Consider the following 19,819-nt stretch of genomic DNA (forward strand, 5'->3'; position numbering starts at 1 on the left):
CATGAGGTTGCAGGTTCCATCCCCGGCCTTGCTCAGTAGGTTAAGTAAGGGTCTAGCGTTGCCGTGAGCTGTGGTGTAAGTCACAGATGCGGCTCGGATCCCGAGTTGCTGTGGCTCTGGCGTAGGCCGGCGGCTACAGCTTCAATTAAACCCCTAGCCTGGGAACCTCCGTATGCCATGGGAGCAGCCCTAGTAAAGGCAAAAAGACCAAAAAAATAAATAAAAGATCTGTGACCCAGAGAAGTGACATTAGTCCAATGACATTTACCATCATCCAAGGGACCCTCTAAAGGAAATGACCACTATTTCTCTCTGGCAATGATGCCAAAATGGATACTATCAGGTGATGTCCAAGAGACTCTGGACAGTTCCCTTGTATCTGCAGAGTCACGAAGAAGATGGCAGGAAAACTTGTGCTCCCATGGCCCTTAACTTTTAGGAGGGAGACCAGTCTGGAGGAATGGAGGCAGTTTAACAGCCTTCAAATGCTAGTTGAGGCTGAGGAGGAACTAGAATGCCTCATCTGTCCAGGAACTGTATAGTGCTGCATGCTAACAAGCTCTGCCTGTGGAATTCCTGCTCTGAAATTTAGAAAGCCTACTAGCACCTATTCCTCTCGAATGCTTCCCCTTCCTGTGGATTCCCGTGGATTCATGAATTCACAAACCTGTTCTAAAGATGATTTAAAACCTGCTATATGTCAGGCATGGGACATCTGAAGACAAAACAGTTTCCACAGTGTCTGGAGGGGCACACACCTGCTAGCAGAAAATACAATAAAATAAACATTCTGCATATGGTGTGTGTTGGGAGGGGTAGGTTGTAGTGGGGCCATTTCTGCTTTTATGGAGTAAGTCTTGAACTACCCTTGAAAGGTTGACTGTTCACCTGGCAGATGGGAGTGAGAAGGGAAAATTGAAAAATTAGTTCAGACGCAGAAGAGGGAGTGAAGACAGAGAAAAGAAACAGCCTGATCTCAGCCTGGCATCTGCAACTGGTTCAGCTAAAATCCAGCCAAAGCGCAGGGTGGAAAGGTCTGGAGATGGAGCAGTGGCTTCAGCCCTCATTCAAGCCCCTTCATTTTTGCCCACTTGTCATTCACCAGACTTGATTCTTGGTTACAGCACCAGAAATCAATTCTTGCTGTTCTAAGCCCAAAGCAGGCTCAAGGAGTTTCTATTTAAACAGGGCACATTGCATACATGTGTTTACCTGTGCGCCCTCCTAAAATTCTTACTATACTTTTACATAGTAAGACAGCAAGGGATTTTTCTTTCATGGTATAAATATCCAAGGACAATGAAAATGGGAAAAGAGATAAAATCAAAAAAATCTTAGCTGAAAAGAAGACGGTTTACTGGCATCTGACTCAGAAAGCCTAAGCAAAGAGAATTCCTTCTATGGAGGGTGGGGGGGAAGCTGTTAGACAAACTGGCCTGCACCCCCAGAAGACCCAAAGGCTCAGGAATTGGTTACAGAGTAGCTCTGGAAGTGGGGTGAAGGTGGGGCTTAAACCCTGTTGGGTAGTCATTGGAATCCCCCCACCAAGTGTCCCTTCTGCTCTGAAGAGTCAGACAACTGGTCCTTACCATCCCTCAGGTATTTGCTCTTTGGAGAAGGCAAAACAGAAATCTCTGGATTAGACAGCAGATAGGGATGAGGGTGGGAGAGTTTAGTAAAAGCAAGTAATGAATAATGGTTACATATTGAATTCTGGTAAACCTCAACCCTCCTCCCATAGTAACTCCCCGGATGTGGGAGTCCAGGCTTAGTCCCTCCAAGTAGAGGATGGAAAGTTATTGTTGATCAGCCCACAAGAACAGATGGTAACAGTAACACACCAGCCCAGGTGGGACACACCGATGTGGGGCTTCCAACTCAATCCAGGGCCCTGCTCTTATGCACAAGAGGATAGCTGCTCCTGTCATGTACCAGACGATTAAGGAAAGGTCCAACATGAAATAAGACACTGCTATAGGTTGAATCATACGCCCCCCCAAATTCCTAGGCTGAAGTCCTGAGTATTTCAGAATGTGACCTTACTTAGAATGATAGTGGATGCAATAGATCAAGGGGAGATAGCCATCAACAAGCAAGGAGAAAGGCCTGGACCAGGTCCTTCTCCCACAGTCCTCAGAAGGAGCAAGCTCTGCCAACACCTTGGTTTCAGATTTCCAGCCTCCAGAACTGGGAGACCGTACATTTATGTGATTCTAAGCCTTCCAGTTTGTGGGGCTTTGTTATGGCTGCTCTAGCAAGCTAATACGGAGCCTAAGGCAAATTACCAAGATTCAAAACAAAACAAACAAAAACTTGAAACAAAAATTCTATACTAATATAAAAAAAAAAAAAGGTTAAAAAACCCCTACTAGAATTGGAGTTCCTGTCACAGCTCAGTCGTTAGCGAATCCCCCTAGGAACCATGAGGTTACAGGTTTAATCCCTGGCCTCAATCAATGGGTTAAGGATCCGGCATTGCTGTGAGCTGTGGTGTAGGTTGCAGATGCAGCTCCGGATCCCACGTTGCTGTGCTGTAGGCCAGTGGCTACAGCTCCGATTGGACCCCTAGCCTGGGAACCTCCATATGCCACAGGTGTGGCCCTAAAAAAAGACAAAAAAAAAAAAATCCCACTAAGATTAATATCCTCAGAGGGATAAGAGAGAGGTTTTATCTGTAACACCCAAACTGGGTGCTCTTAAAAAATAACATAGAGAAAACTAAAACGAGCTATTGGAAATTACAAACAAAATTTCAATATTTTTATAAGCTTACTAGTAAAAGGAAAAGTTAACTTCCTAGAAGATGGATTTTTTAAAAGAGAATATGGGAAGTTCCCATTGTGGTGCAGCAGAAAGGAATCTGACTAGCATCCACAAGGACGCAGATTGGATCCCTAGCCTTACTCAGTGGGTTAAGGATCTGGCGTTGCTGTGAAAGTTGTGTAGGTCGAAGATGCAGCTCGGATCTGGTATTGCTGTGGCTATGGCATAAGCCAGTGGCTGCAGCTCTGATTCAACCCCTGGCCTGGGAACTTCTGTATGCTGCAAGTGTGGCCCTACAAAGGAAAAAAAAAAAAAAGACAAAAGAGGATATAAAAAAACAATAGAAGAGAAATCCAGGAAGTCTGATATGCAAATAAGAGTTCCAGAAAGAACAGCGGAAGTGGAGGGGATGGGGTGATTACTGATACAGGACTTCAAGGATATTTCCCAAAACTGAAGCTCTTGTGTTTCTAGAGTGAAAGGACCAGCCATTGCTCAGCATGGCATATGATAAAAGACCCACACAAAAACATATTGCCATGAAAATGTGCACACAAGGCACATTGCTCTTAAGAGCAAGTTGGAAGAGAAAGGATAAGGAGTCTATGTTTTGAAATCACAGGCAAAGTTGTCCCCACCTGGACTTCTATTCCCTACCCAACTATCCAACACTGTGAAATAAAAAGTGTCAGAAACTACCTCACAAGTGCTTTCTCTGGAAGCTCCTGGGGGGATTTGTGTCCTCAAACAATGAAGAAAGAAGGAAAAAAAAAATGGTGTCGGGAACCAGGAACCCTGTACATCAGGCCTGGAAAGCAAGTGGTGAAGGAAATAGAAAAAAGGAGTAGAGGGAGTGAGGAGGTACGTCTGCAAGAGGGATGATAGATCAAATGCATGCATTCCCTAACGTGTTTTAAGGCTTTGAAAAGAAATATCCGGTCCTACTGAAGAGGTCTGGCAATCATGGTGGATAATCCGACACCAGGCAAAGGAATCCATGAAGCCATCATTAACTCTGGATGGGGGGTGGGGGTTGTGGAATGTGGGAAGGGTAGTCATAGTCTAGACCCTGTGCAGCTATTACTAACTGTTCATGCTCCTAATAACATAAGCATTTAAAATTTAACCCCAAATGAAATGAATCACATGGCAGTGATGAGTAAAAGTGTGTGTAGGAGAGGACTGCTGGGTTTTTGTTTTTTGGGTTTTTTTTTTTTTTGTCTTTTTTTAGGGCCACACCTGCAGCATATGGAGGTTCCCAGGCCAGGGGTCTAATTGGAGCTGTAGCTGCCGGCCTACGCCATAGCCACACCAGATCCTTAACCCACCAAGCGGGGCCAGGGATCAAACCCTCAACCTCGTGGTTCCTAGTCGGATTCGCTTCCACTATGCCACAATGAGAACACCAGCTGCTGTTTTAATAACAAGTATTTTGGAACAAAATGGTACACATCAACGCAAAAATTTGGGCCTTCGTTGGAAGGATACACAGGGCTCAGAGATTCTGGGAGAGGCAAGCTTGGAAAATGGCTTTGAATTAAGGGAGTTCTAGAGGCTAGGGAGGGGGTACCTGTGGCCAGCAAGCTGCTGCCACCTCTGACCGCCCCTGCCCCCCATTCCTGCAAGCAGCTGACTATACATTCCTAGTATCTCTGGCCAAGTTTAAGGTCAAAAGCCCACACCCTGCCTACCAGCGGGTGGGAGAGAAAGAGTTTTCCTGTTTCTGCTCTCACAGTTGGCTGTAGGGTTTGAGTTTGAGCACTGAGGAACTTCTCCCCTAGAAGATGAGGACTAAGGGCAGTTAGTGGGCATGGAAAGGAAGGTCCACCCATTACTCCACGTTTGTCATGTGGGGATGGCCAAGTACACACGATGCTCCTTGCAGGCAGGGGTGGTTCCCAGCTGGAGGTGTTACCAACCCAGGTTCTTGACTCATGGATGGTGGTTCCAGAAACAGATTCAATGTAAGGATTCTTTTTTAAAAAAATTGCAGCCCACTGCAAGCATGAAAAACCAAAGTTTACAACCTATGTTTTCTCACATACACACCCAATCAAAGCCTCACACCAGCTATCTAAAATAACTTTCCTGCAAATGAACTTGTCTCCAAAACAGAAACAGACTCACAGATAGAGAACAGACTTGTGGTTGCCAAGGGGGAGGGATGGATTGGGAGTTTGGGGTCAGCAGATGCAGATTCCTGTTTACAGGATGGATAAACAACAAGGTCCTACTCTATAACACAGGGAACTATATCCAACTCCCCGTGATAAACCATAATGGAAAAGAATATGAAAAAGAATGGAATATGTATATATGTATACCTGAATCCCTTTGCTGTACAGCAGAAATGAACACAGCATTATAAACCAACTATACATCAATAAAATAAATTTTAAAATGAAATAACTTTCCTACAGATTCACTTCTAATAATCTGAAAGTGTAATCAGGCTACCCCCACCCCCCAACACACACACACACACACACTCTGCATGGGATGCACATGCTTTCAAAAACAAGTTGGCTGTTGGAAAAGAATTAGATTATCATCAGCCAAGAAGCCATGGACCAATGGCCAGTTGGGATTTCTTTTTGCAACAAGGATGCTGGAAGCCCAGATGGATCTAATAGTGAGATTCTGGGTACAGCAGGGCTCTCATGTAAACAAACTTTCCAGTCTTGTTCTCACAGAGACAGCAGAGGTGAGACAGTTCCAGCATCCACCTAGAGCTCAAGCCTTGGAACTCTTGGCTGAATCTAGAATTAACCAGAAAACCAATGCAGCAAGCAATGAATTTGATCAGAGCAAGCTTTGAAGTTTATTTAGAATGGCACCGCAGGATTAATCAACTACAATTTTCATGCTGTCAGAAGTAGGTAGAGTGAGTTTTAATAGTCCAGACGTGATGACTCCATGGATTATTACTGTAAATGATTCTGTGGCAGAACAAAAAGCCTTCCAATTAGATATGGACCAAATTAATGGGAGTTGGAAACACAATTAGGTATTTTTCCCTTACAAAGATGAAGCTAAGTGGAGATGTGAAGCTATTCATCAGTTAAACATAACCCCAAACCCATAAAAATGACTCCATAGAAAGCTTGGCTGCTGAAAACTTTATTCTGCAACCTTTGATTACAAGGGAAGTCAAGCCCCCAGCAGCTTAGTCTTCTGCCTGTCACCTGTTAACAAGGGGACGTTTCAGTTTTCAGACTTCCACAGGGCCTTGAGTGGCTCTGTAGGTTGTTCTTTTATCATAACTTCTTTCCCCTTCTATTAAAGTATTTTTCCTCCAAGAGTCTAAAGGAGAAGAGGAGAAAAGCCCTTTTTACCTCCGTGAGTCTGGCCTGTCCAGTAGGGTTTTACTTGCCTGGATTTGTGAGTGTCAAGCTGCTTCATAAAACTGGCCAATTGTCTGAGAGATGGGCCCCACTGTTTCTGCTCCACCAGCTCATGATGGGTGGGGTCAGGCTTTCAAGCTTCCTCCTCACCCTCACGTTCTATCACCAGCTCCTCTGGTAGCCCATTCCCAATATGCAGGTAAATCCACATTGTCATGAGCCACATCCTAAATCTAAAGCATCACTCCATTCCTTTAAACATGACCTCATATTGGAAGTACGGGACTCTGACTTTGAGGGACCCAGCTCTGCACCAGTGTAGGAGAAAGTGATTGGGCCCACCCGATTTAGATTACACATGCATGTTTTTTCTCATTTACAGGGGAGAAAAAATATGACTTATTGCTACTTAGTTTCCTAAGATCTATTTCCCTGAGCGCTTAAGCCCCGCATGGCAGGAAGTTAGCCACTTAGGACGTGAGTATGTATTCAAGCTGTTAGATCAAGGATGGTGGTTCCAAGGATTATTTTTGAACCAGGGGTTCCCTGTTCAATACCAGACATTGACCACGGTTATGGCTGAGGCATTTTTAGAATCATGGATGGTTTGGATGCCCATTAAACCCAGCTACCCAGCTGTCACACTTTTAGAACCAAGACCAATTCTCACTTCTGTGTCACAGAGCCATTGCAATATTTCAATCTTCAATTGTCTTGGTGCTTTACTCCACAAAATTTTGTTCATTCCCTGCCACAGTCTTCTCGATTTAGAATTCTTCCCAAGAACTGCCTTTCCGAGAAGGCTGGGTTATGCGCATGCGCTAGGAGTGTAGCAGGATGATGCGCACAAGGCCATTAAAAATCAATTCTTAAATACTTTTGACGATGGACGAATCCAATCCTTGATAAGAAACCATTATAATTACATTCAATGATTGCTGTTATAATCCAACAGTTCAGTAGGGGTTCGTTAATCTACTTCTGCATAACAATATTACCACACATGTGGCAGCTTAAAACAACACTCCTGGCTTTTCTCAAAGTTTCTGTGGGTCAGGAATCTGGACTCAGCTGAGCCGCATCCTCTGGTCAAGGTACCTCATTAGGCTATAAAGGGCCAGGGCCAGGGTTTCGTGTGAACCTGGACTGGGAAGAACCTGCTTCCAAGCTAGGATGGTTGTTGGCAGGACTCAGCTCCTTGTGGGCTACTGGCCTGAGGACTTCAGCTCCTTGCTGGCTGTTAGGCAGGGGTCACCCGCAGTTCCCTGTCTCGTAAGTCTCTCTGCATGGCCTGGCTTCCCTGGTCATCAAGGGAGGCGTCAATGGAGAGAGCCTGCTGGCAAGAAGGAAATTACGATCTTATGTGACACAGTCATGAAGGTGACATATCATCATCTTGGCCATAATTCATTGCTGAGAAACAAGTCACGGGTCCCATCTTGACCCATGGAGCAAGGACTGCACGTGGGCATGAACACCAGTAGGGAGGAAAACCGGGGCCATGCCCTAGAGTCTGACCACCAGGAAAACTATTTAATAAGAACAAAATATGTGATCTCTTTAGGAAAGCCCTATTGAAAAGAGGGGAAATAAAACATACCGGTTGCACTAGCTCAAAAATAAAATTTTGCTACAGGAGTAAAAAAGCAATAAACATAACATGATCTATTCATCAGAGAGAAGAGTAAGTAGAGAAAGTAATTAGTTCTTTCTAAAGAAGTTAAGGACAGGAGTTCCCGTTGTGGTTCAGTGGGTTAAGAACCTGACATAGTGTCCATGAGGATGTGGGTTCAATCCCTGACCTTTCTCAGTGGGTTGAAGGACCCACATTGCTACATCTGTGCTATAGGTCCCAGCTGTGTCTCAGATTCAATTGCTGGCCTGGGAACTTCTATATGCTGCAGGTGTGGCCATTAAAAAATTAAAAATAAATAAAATGTCTACGAGGACATCAGTGTTGAGTACTTCAAGCCAGCATATTCATCATCACAGCATCCCTCTGTATCCACTCTGTGCAATTATTTTTTTAATTGGTATGAGAGCTGTGATTTTTACCTCTACTTGAGAATTCTCTTTTCATAGTTTGAGTCTTTCTTCCATTTTTTTTTTTTTTTTTGGCTTTTGGCTTTTGGCTTTTTAGGTCCACACATGCAGCATACGGAGGTTCCCAGGCTAGGGGTCTAATTGGAGCTGTAGCTGCCAGCCTACACAACAGCCATAGCAACTCGGGATCCAGGCCGCGTCTGTGACCTACACCACAGCTCACAGCAACGCCAGATCCTTAAGCCACTGAGTGAGGCCAGGGATCGAACCTGCAACCTCCTGGTTCCTAGAGGGATTCATTTCCGCTGTGCTACGACAGGAACTCCCACTCTGTGCAATTTCTTTAACCCTTGCTCCACAGTAAATTTTTCTTATTTATTCCTCACCTAGCTGATACATACCAGGATATTCAGCAAGGGAATAGCCTTCTTCGAAACATTTAAAACTGGCTGAATGTTCCCTTTGACCTCTTGCCTATCTCAGTTGCTTGCTAACAGTGATTGCTGGACTGCAAGGCTGACATTCTGCAATGCCTGACGCCACAGTCCACTGGGGGGTGTTACGGGTCTCAAAAATAACCACCCTCCCAAGGGTATTCCTTGAAAATGATGTAACATTTCTCTCAGGGTAAACATCACACAGAGACAAAACCGCAAACAGAAAATTTAATAAAATAAAGGCAGGTTTGTCTACCTTTCTCTGGAACTTCAGAAATAGTTCAGTGTTTCATAAGCGGTACGAGGCATGATGCAGGCATATCTAAAAGATGGATAGGCTTTCCACTGCTTCAAGATTTCCCTCGGTGATCGTAGCCGCAGATTTTCACTGCTTGCTGAATTGTTACTACACGATTCCTGCCTTTTCAGCCTATTTTGCTATCACTTATGTTCTTTGAGTTTTAAGTCTGAGTTTGGTTTTGGCAAACTGGATGTAAGTTAAAAGGGGCTAAAGGTTTAGGGAGTCAATTGAAGTCAACTGCTGTTAAATATGCATGAGGGATACAGGATCAGAGCCTTACTTTGCCAGAGGGGGGAAAAAAATCTTATTTTGCACATTTGCTGCCCATGGGCATTTTTAAAGAGGTTCCTTCGCATTTCCAAGCTTTGTCTCAGCCACTTCCAGTCACACACCTTTTTTTTTTTTTTTCCTTAAATATCATCCCACTTCCAAAGAGAAGGTCAGATTATCCAAAAAATGTTGGGTATGCTTTTTGACAATGCAGATATTCATTGAATGTTGTATAATGTCTGGTCCTCACTGGCTTCTTAATTCTTCAGGATTTCTGTCATTTCACTCTAAAACGAGGACAGGATGAGGTTGACACAGGAGGCCGGAGTCTACTTCCCTAAGAGGGTCTTTTTTCCATGAAAACTAGATGGAGGCAGAGGCAGGAGAGTGACAGACAGACCCACCCCGTTGAACACTTCAATTTTCTTCTAAGAAATGGGATATTAATGGTCCGTAGAAGGTGTTAAATACAGACTTTCTGGACTAGAAACAGAAGGCTGAGTTTTCTTTGCATGTGCGTGTATTTCTCTCTTCCCTAGAGAGATCTACGTTAAGAAAACTCCCACAAGTGCGAAAGTCATCAGAGGATGCCGTAAAGCATCAGAAGATGAACGGAAGGGCTGGGCTTGGGTGAAAAGGAAAAAACCCCCAAAGGGGCCATGGTGGACAAGTCAGGGTTCTCCCAGGAATGTGGGTGCTGCCTCACCCTACCGGGTCCCAGTTTCCCCAAGAATAAAATTAGAGGCTTTGTTGATGAATCTCACCTTCTCTCCACAGGTGTCAAATAGAAACGTGGAGACCGAGGTTTGCGGGGAAAGAGAAAAAAAAACAAAAACTTTTTATTGCTTTGCCAGGCAAAGGAGGCCACAGCAGGCTAATGCCTTCAAGACCAGGCCCTCCCATAGGGAAGAGTTGCAGGGTGTTTTATAGCCTGAAAGAAGAAAAACAGGGTTTCAGATAAGAATCAGGTTTGGGGCAGACATGCATTCTTCTTTCTTTGGGGGAATCTTAGCTGGCGGCATGGAGGTCTCCGGATGATCCTGGTGATGCGCTTCTGGTTATTGTCTTGAATAACAGTACTTTTGAAAAGGGCAGATGATCAAGGATTAGAACAAACTAGAATATTTCCTGAAACATCATGTGCTAATAATCTTTAGCCCACAGGCAGTTGTGCTCAGGGTGCCTAACCTGTAGCTTACAGGTTCTTGTGTTTAGGGTGCAATGAAACGAGGGAGAAGCACAAGGAAGGGCTCCAAGCTGTTCAACATTAAAGTGTTCATTTCCAGGAGTTCCCGTCATGGCACAGTGGTTAACGAATCCGACTAGGAACCATGAGGTTGCAGGCTCGATCCCTGGCCTTGCTCAGTGGGCTAAGGATCCAGCGTTGCCATGAGCTGTGGTGTAGGTTCCAGACGTGGCTCTGGAGTAGGCCGGTGGCTACAGCTCCTATTAGACACCTAGTCTGGGAACCTCCATATGCGGCGGGAGCAGCCCTAGAAAAGGCAAAACTGACATAAAAAAAATAAATTTTTTTTTTAAAAAAGTTCATTTCTAAAAGACACATAAGGAATGTAACTTTCCTCTGAGCTGTATAAGATGCCTATGTCATCAGGTGTATCCCTTGAGAGGGAACCAGGACCCTGCCCCAAGGCTGTACTATTGTTTCTTGATGGCTCCTCCCTGGTCTTTGCCTCGCCTCCCTTCCTTGATCTGCAAATGTCTGAACCTGCCTCTTGGAACTTGGGAAAGGCCATGGAGGCTGAATGAGGCCCCTTTCCTAAAAACAAGAAGTGGGAGACACAGAAAGGCTCTTTTTTTCGCCCAGGAGCCCCACAGGGCCCTGTTCAGTGTCATCATCATTTTCAGTTCATCTACCCGATGGTATGAAAATATGCAAGAACAAAAGATGAGACAGCTATATTCTACATAGTGGATGGATAGTATATTTTAAAGTCCTGATCCCCCTCTCCCATATACCCTCTCTATGGATCTCTCCCTGGAAGAGGATGAAACATCTCTGCCCCATTGATATCGTGTCACTTGCTTTGACCAGGAAATGGAGGCAGAAACAAAGTGTGTTTCGTCTGAGCACAAGCTTTAAGAGCTTTCTCAAGGCTCTGCCACGCTTTTATTTCCTTCCGCCAAGATAAGCCATGTTGGAATAGCTTAGTCTTCAGACTTTTACATTTGTAGGCTGTTTTAATTTTCTATAATAATTTCCTCTGGTTTCTACTTCATTCTGCAGTAACAACCTTTCTGAATGAAAATGTCAACCTGAGAGAAAGGGGCGGTGGATGGTGGGTGAATCTCCCTGAGGACCAACCCCCAGCAGAGGGAAAGGGGAGGAGGAAATTCAAGGGGAATGTTAAAGTAATGGGAAGCTTAACAACTATGAAATGACTTCCAACTGTCAAATTAGCAAGTTAAATACAATATTTCCTTTAAGCAAATGGGTAAGGAAATGGTCACTCCTCTTTTTTTTTTTTTTTTTTGGCTGCCCCTCAAGTATGACCTCTGCCACAGCTGGGGCAACAGCCAGGGATCAAACCTGTGTCCCAGAGCTCTCAAGACTCTGCCGATCCCATTGCACCACAGTGGGAACTCCCACTCTGGTTCTTCTAATGCAAATATAAAATCATGTTCTAGAGCGTAATTTTGTAATATTTATAAAATTTAAGCATGCATAGCACCCGAGGCAGTGAAATTCCCTGCTGGGTTGTATTCTAAGGAAATGATAATTGATGTGCAAAAAGGCTGTTCTCACCCAGAACAAGGGCGAGGGGCTATCTGGGCTTTAATAGGATTTCTCCTTCCTTCTTCCTCCTCCTCCTCTTCTTCCTCCTCCCCCCTCTCCTGCCCACCCACCTCCTCCTCCAGGTGTTTTTAAATTGTTGAGAGAATTGTTTTGTTTTTGTGACAAGGGGAGGGAATATATTTCAGGAAAAAAAAAAAAAAAAAAACAGGGAAACTCAGGGAGAGCTTCTCTCAGGTAAGACTCTCCTTCTGGGGACAATGCAACCCCCCCCCCCCGCACCCCATCCCACTGCTTCCCAGGGAGTAGCCTCCACACTGGGTGTGTTATGTCAGAAAGGAGGTGAGGGCAGTACCAGGGCAGCTAGAAGTGGCTGGAGTCATTTGTGGCCTCACCTGGCAATTCATACCTGTGTTGGAATTGGTGGCAGTTACTCTGTAGCTTGTACCCTCTGAGTCCCCAACCTACATGGTGTGGTCTGTGCTTGAGAGTTGGAAAAAGAATTCTCCAGACTCATCATGGGGTGAAAAGCAAAATAAGTTTATTGAGATAAGAATAACGCTGCTAGAGCCACAGGACGACTTCCTGATGTACAGGGCAAGCCAACCCCAGGCACATGGTCCTGTCTTTTTCAGCCCAGGGAGAGAGGAGAGGTCTCAGGATATACCAGCAGACCTGCTGATTGGTTGGGGGCAGGGTGAGGAGTGGGCCACATACCTTTCCTAGAAGGGGGCAGGAAGGAGTTGGACACCTTGCTCAAGGTGGGGGAGGGGGCATAACAATGAGACAGGTGGGGCCATAAAGGTCCAGTCATTCTTGCCTGGCTGGAGGCTTTGTGTTCCATCTCCTTGAAGAGAAGAGGCCTTGAAGTTCCACACTACACATAATCTCCAGGAACCCAAACAAGAAATAAGGCACGTGACATTCAACCATTGCCCAGAGCCCATTCACTGCCTGCTTTCCTTCAGGCTTATTCCCAGGCTTCCTCTCAGGCCTGGGCTAACTCCCTCTCCACTTGGGTGTTTTTCTTTGCTGCTGTTCCTTGGTTCCATCTTGCTTCTGAGGAGTCATCAGGCTCTATAGGAAAACCGTATTTGGGAATCTGTGCAGCTGCAGAGGCCCCTGGATAATGAATGGTGAACAAACACCCACGTTTTTAAAGCTCAGCTGTTTGAAACAGGCTGAATGCAAAAATCATTGAGTTGCAATGTGTTAAAGGACTATAATTAAAGGCCTCTATATTATAACACAGTTCATGATATTTCATGGCAAAAAATTATAGCCGGAGCACCTAGAATGCTAGACACTGTATTTTTTATTCCTTTCTGTGGAACTGAGGAAGAATGGAGTGGTGGAAAGATAATTGTATTATAGGAAGAGTTTTTATTATTTGGATTCTTTGAGCCTCCGTAACCTTTAGCAAATGATTTTTGTACAATGTTGTACATTGTCTCCAAGCTTTTCTTCTATTTGACAGAAGAATGGGGAGCAAATTACATTTAAACAAAATTTCCAGCTGATGAGCATGTCTAGATAACTGGTCTGTTGTGATTTTCCTAATTGGAGTCTTTTAGATAAAGCAGTTGTGACAACAAGACATGAAATAGTAAACTCCCATTGAGTTCAGCATAAAATCAGCAGCTTGGGTGGAGAGCTTCCCACTCATTACTAAAGCAACTTGATAACTCTCTCAGTTAAAGAAAAACGTCTAAAACTTACCAAGATTTATTAGAATTTTCCTATTTTGAACCTAGAAATCTGTATTTGATACAATTTTCTTTCCTTTGTACATACCTCTGTGTTTGACGCTATTCTCACTCAAAAAAAAAAAAAAAAAAAAGTTGGAGCATTAGTTCTTCATAATTTCCATAAACGGGTAAATGAAATTTTCAGGTTATTCTTAAATACAGACCATAAAATTGGTACTTGCTTCTTGTGGCTAACTCATTCTCTTAAAACAATTTATGATCCTGATTTGACACAGTTTTTAGTACAGTCATTGTTCAGATTGTCTGAAATCATTCTGCTTGAATAAGGACCATAAGGCTCAGCTATCACAGATGATAAGTGTTCTGGATTCCAATCTTGTTGCTGCCATTGACGTTCTGAGATAATTTTTTAAAATTTGTGTCCTCAAGGAGAAAGTACAGCTCAGAAATCCACTATCAAGGATGTGGAAAGAATAATCATAATTGTTCTAAAATGCTTTATAAATAGTGACTGCTTGCTGCATCCTCAACTTGTTACCCAGTCAAGGTCATACTGCTCATCACACAACAGGCCAATATATTGAGAGAGGAGGTTTTGGAACAAGGAATAGTGACAATATTCAGAAAGCCAGCTGACTGAGAAGATGGTGGACTAATGTCCCAAAGAACCATCCTACTCAAGTTAGAATTCAGGCTTCTTTTATACTAAAAGGGGGGAGGGGGTTGTGGATGGTTGTTGCAAACTTCTTGGTGTTGTAGGAATCCTTTGTTCTTGCAGCTGTCTACATAGGTCTGATGACAATGTTCCTGTAAACTTCTAACAAGACAAAAGTTATTCTCTGTTCTGTTACTTTTTATCTTGACATGAATGGGAAAGTGTTATACCTTTAAAATCCAGAGCCTTGAGAATGAGTTCTCCTATGTATTTCAGGCTACAGGCAATATTCTTAACCTGCAGCAAAATCAATAGACTACAAAGGTTAAAGTAATAGAAGCAGATCCAATATGGAGTCAGATTTGTTTTTCTCTGTTACAGATTTGATAATCCACTTTAATCCCAGGTGGGGAACCAAAAAAATTTTTCCTCAATTGAGAAAAGTGGTTCCGCACCTCATTGAAGCCAATGGTCCTCCACTTGGTTTCCCTGGGATATTTTCAAGACCCTCAGGCCCAGGCCTCACACTGAATCAGGACGTGGGGTGGGAGTTCATGGCATCTCCACGTGTGATTCTTTATCCCCTTTCATGGGGAGTGAAGAGTCTTTGCCCAATCACTTGTGCCCTGAAGGGCACTAATGTTTTACGTGTGTTCTTTATTTAGGCTTTGCAACCCTGTTTGTCTTAGTCTACAGACGAGGAAATGGAGGTTTAGGATCCAGATGCTTCATACTTGCCAACACACAGCCAGAACATAATCCAGTTTCCAAACACACAGCCAGAACATAACCCAGCCCTCTGTGTTGCCAGACTCCAGGTCGGCTCCTCTGCGATTCTTCCTCCAAAAGAGAGCATTTACAAATCTGGCAGAGAAAAAGAACCTGGCAGAGAACTGGAGGAGGCAGCAGTGTCTTCCTACCAGCACAGGTTCCATCTGCTGTTTTCACCTGAGTTTCAGGCTCCTGTGAATTGGTGGGAGTTTTCCAGGAAAGGCAACCTCTTGATTGACTGTTGATAAATTGGGTTCACACCATCGCTTATCTGTGTTGCCTTCTGGAGCTCTGTGTAGACAAACTAAAGGTTCAGAACAGATGCCATTTGAACATAGGGTTCTGTTTAAGCAAGATATTTCCATACATGGCCAATAGTGACAATGATTTGTGGATCTGGTTTCCAAAGATTCTACTAAAATGAAAATCCCCTAGAACAGATGGAATCCTAAGTCTCTGTCCATAATGTAATAAATATTTATAACAAAAAGTTTGCTTTGATGCTTACATTTCTGCTGTGACTGCACTTGAAGGCAAAGAGGGCTTTTTCAAAGAGGCATTTGTTTGGTTTTGAAAAAGATGTCTGCTTCTTGGTTCAAACACAAGATTTCTCAGGGCAGAAGGTGATTGTCAGCTGGGACTCAGCATTTATGAGGCAGAAGCTAAGAATGAGAGAAAGGTGAACCTTTACTTTCGAGGGAGAGGTAAATTAGAGGACAATGTCGCACAGTGGAAAGTCATGAGCTTTGCAATTAGAGGAATCTGGGTTCAAGTCCTGTCTTTGCCTCGTGTCCATAATTATTTATTCCATCCTGTGCCAGATACTGAGTTAGGCATTAGGCATACAGAGACAAAAATGAATTGTTCCTGGGAGTGCACAGTCTAGAAAGATACCTACATTTCAAAGTGTTTAAATTTATGATGGCTAAGCACGATGAGGATGACCTTTATTGGGTACTTGGGAAGCACATCTAAAAAGTCAGAGGAAGAGGGCAGACCAGAAAGCCTTCCTGATAGGTCACTTTGGATGATCTACTTAATCTTTAAACATCAGTTTTCTCAAGCTGATAATATCTTGTTAAATTGTTATGAGAATTGAATTAAATAAGCTCTATACAGTGTCCACAAAGGTACCAGGCAAATAGTAGACTTTCCATAAATAGTTATGATGCTCACAATGATGACTGTGATGGCAAAGATGATGTTGACATGAAGGAAAAACAGGTCCAAGGACAAGGAACTCTGGCAGTGGTCAGAAAAGCCCACTGTTGTGGCTCGGATCTAGCATAGCTGTGGCTCTGACATAGGCCGGCAGCAACAGCTCCGATTGGATCCCTAGCCTGGAACCTCCATATGCTGCAAATGCAGCCCTAAAAAGACAAAAACCCACTGTGTCATTGCTCGAAATTAGACTAGGTGTCTGTCCCTCCTCTGCTCTGAGTGTGCTGCCCTGTAAGTGTTGTTTAGCCCCATTAAATTGTAAGCACCCTGAGGACAGGCAGCATAACTCTGTCTTATGAACAACCATGTCTCCAGATTTAGCCCCAACCCTAACACATGGGAGGAGTCTCTCCATACATGTTCATGGAGGGATGGACAGGAAAATGAAAGAAAAGATGGAAAGAGGAACAGACAAGAGGAAAAAGGAGAAGTCAAATGAAGTCATTGTCCAAGAACACTACACACTGTTCCTTCACCTCTATTTCGTGTTTCATTGCAAAACCTCCCATGACCAACTCCTCACTCCATTACCCATCATTCTCTAACTAGACACTGTGTAAAACCTCAGTCCTGATTTCCTCTTCTTCCTTTTATTTCCTTCCTATAAGGTTAAAATTCCAGCCATGCCATATACTTGCCTGTATGGCTTTATGTAAGTTCTTAACCTTTTTGAGTCAAGTGAGGATGAGTCTATTAAACATCGCAGGTTGAAATGTACATTAGGTCTACTTCTTCCTAAAACTCTATTGTAATTACTGTGAATATTTAACAATTTTTGAATGAAAGAGGTGATAAGCTTATACAAAGGTGACAGTAGAGAAGAGTGGTTAAAATTTTTTGAAAGTTGAAAGGCATGAGCTTTCCAACTTAAGACCATTGGCCAAGAACTCAGCCAGCAGAGAAGAAATCAATAATGAGCAAGCTGACTCATTACATTGGCCTGCTGAAGTGCTCAAAAATTGTAGGTACCTAAAAATTCTGAAGGTAAATGTGGGGGTGGATGAGGTTTTTTTTTTTTTTTAAGCATCAAATTTCAGATTTTGTTCCTGGACCATCCAGCTAAGCTGCTGCCCCCACCATGTCCTTGCTGAATATGGAGTTTTCCTCTCTGAAGAGCTTGAACCAGAGATGTTCTAGATGCTCAGAACACAAGGAAGAGTCAAGCTTGAGGGTACAGCACCATGCCAAAACTAGAAAGAATAAGTGAAAATCTACATATGGGAATGTGACACTCCCCTAACACTTCCCCTGTCTCATTGACAACAGAATCCTGGCAGCCAGGTTCATGCCATAAGGAAGGGGATGGCAGGACTCCTATCGGATAAACTCAGCCAATGAAAACACCTACAGGCACTGATTTAGGAGTCCTTCAACAAAATGACATAGTCCCTGCAACAAATGTTACTGATTGACCCTTCTTGTCTACACAAAAGAGCCTCCACCCGCACTTTTTTCTTTTTTTTTTTTCTTTTGGTCTTTTCTAGGGCCGCACCTGTGGTAGATAGAGGTTCCCAGCTAGGGGTTTAATCAGAGCTGTTTCTGCTGGCCTACACCAGAGCCACAGCAACACCAGATCTGAGCCGCATCTGTGACCTATACCACAGCTCATGGCAACGCTGGATCCTTAACCCACTGAGCAAGGCCAGGGATGGAACCTGCAACATCATGGTTCCTTGTCAGATTCGTTAACTGCTGAGCCATGACAGGAACTCCAGCCACCCAGCATTTTAATGGTTCATTTTAAAATAAGTACAGAGAGCCAGGAATCCCCAGACATTTGAGGAAATCTAATAACATGAAAGATAAAAATAAAAATAAGCAAATAAAAAGAAACTTGGAAGAAATGTACTGATCAGAAGAAAACTTCCAGAAAATTATCATTAATATGCTCAGTGTTATTTGAAGAAAGGATCAATGCCTTTAAAATTCTAAGAGAAGGGCACCTCCTATCTATAATTCCATATTCAAACTATCAATCAAATGTAGAGCCAGCAATCTGAAGAGTGCAGCCTAGGTAGAGCTCCAACTGTGTTTATGTGTGTGTGTGAGGGTGGGTGTGGGTGGAGCCCTTGACATTCTTGCCTGAGGAGAATACAGTTTGAAATCTGACAGATGGAAATTTAGCTAGCTTCTAGAAAGGTATTCTGGAGAAACCCCACACTCCCATCAGGTGGGGGCGGTCATGGTATAGGTTTTCCAGGAGGTTTTTGAGGTTTTGTGAATGGAGGCTTAATTTGTATAAAGCTATTTTTATCTCCGTTAAGGGAAAGAAAAAAAGAAACTTAGAGAAAATAAGTCCAGTGCCAAATGTCTGCTGGAATCTGGAAAATTTTGTGCTAAATTGGGAATTCATGGCTTCTGCCACCAAAGGATCCCCTTTAGGGGGTTGAACTGAATGATGACAGAGCACATACCATGAACCAGATCTAATCATGGGCACTGTGCTATCTCCTCCATGACCCCTAAGAACCCTGTGAGTCAGTCAGGCCTAATCCTCCTGTTATGATCAGCTTAGCTGCTGTGCCCAAGGTCACAGAAGGCCACAGGGCTGCAGTGGTCACCAGGTCCCCTGACTCAGAGGCCTTCCTGGACCTCCATGCTCTTTCCTCATCACTGGACTATGAGTGCAACAAAATTGCAAACATTCATCTTCTGCTCATTCTTCCAGCTCATCTACTTGCTCACTCAGGTCCAATAGGAGAAGATCTGGAAGCACAGCAATAGAAGCAGGGAATACATTCAAGACAGCAGAGGGGGACCATAACCAGCTTTGCTCCCAGTCCCTGAGACAGGCTTGACTGGGCTGATTCATTCAGAAAGCACAGTGGAGATGAAGTGATTCTTTCAGAGGCCGTCTCTGGGGTGGGTGGGTGGGTGGGGCAGGGGAGAGAGACAGTTATCCTGAGTCTATAAGTACTACTTATTTAGTGGAGTGTACAGCAGATAATAAAAATTATACTTAATGATTGATTAGTGGACTAACCCTAGTCAATGTCCTCCAAGCACGTGTGACATATATTCCTAAAAAAAAACTGTCCAGACCAAGGTGAAGTTACCAAAAGCAGAGCAGTTACACAGCTGCCCGGGAGGTACAGTTTGGGGTGGGGGAATCAACACCTCAGCCTCAAAATAATTACATGTTTTTTTCTGATTGGTCCCAAAATTCTATCCTTAGCCCTCCATCTCCTTATTTTCCTTCATTCACTGGGTTGATTTTGAACTGATCCTGTGTGAAGCCCTACCTGGGCTGGCCTGGGGGTACAGGTGGCCAAATGAGAATCTATCCTCTGTCCCGGGGAAAGACAGACAAGTACACAGGCTGTTGACATACTGGACTGGGCCAGGGAGCAGCAAGGCACAAAAAGGCAAGGTCTGGACCCAGTGCAGAGGCAAGCGTGAGCTTGGCAGAGCATGGCAAAGGGTTCACAGCATGCAGCCCAGCAGGGAGCCAGGTCCCAGGACCCTGCTCTGCTGGGCAGAGGATTCTGGAAGGGCAAGATGCCACAGGAGGGAGCAATATCATATTTATATGTGAAAATGCAAATCAGGGCAC

Source organism: Sus scrofa, chromosome 6 (assembly GCF_000003025.6).
Source record: "Sus scrofa isolate TJ Tabasco breed Duroc chromosome 6, Sscrofa11.1, whole genome shotgun sequence".
Classification (NCBI taxonomy): Eukaryota; Metazoa; Chordata; class Mammalia; order Artiodactyla; family Suidae; genus Sus; species Sus scrofa.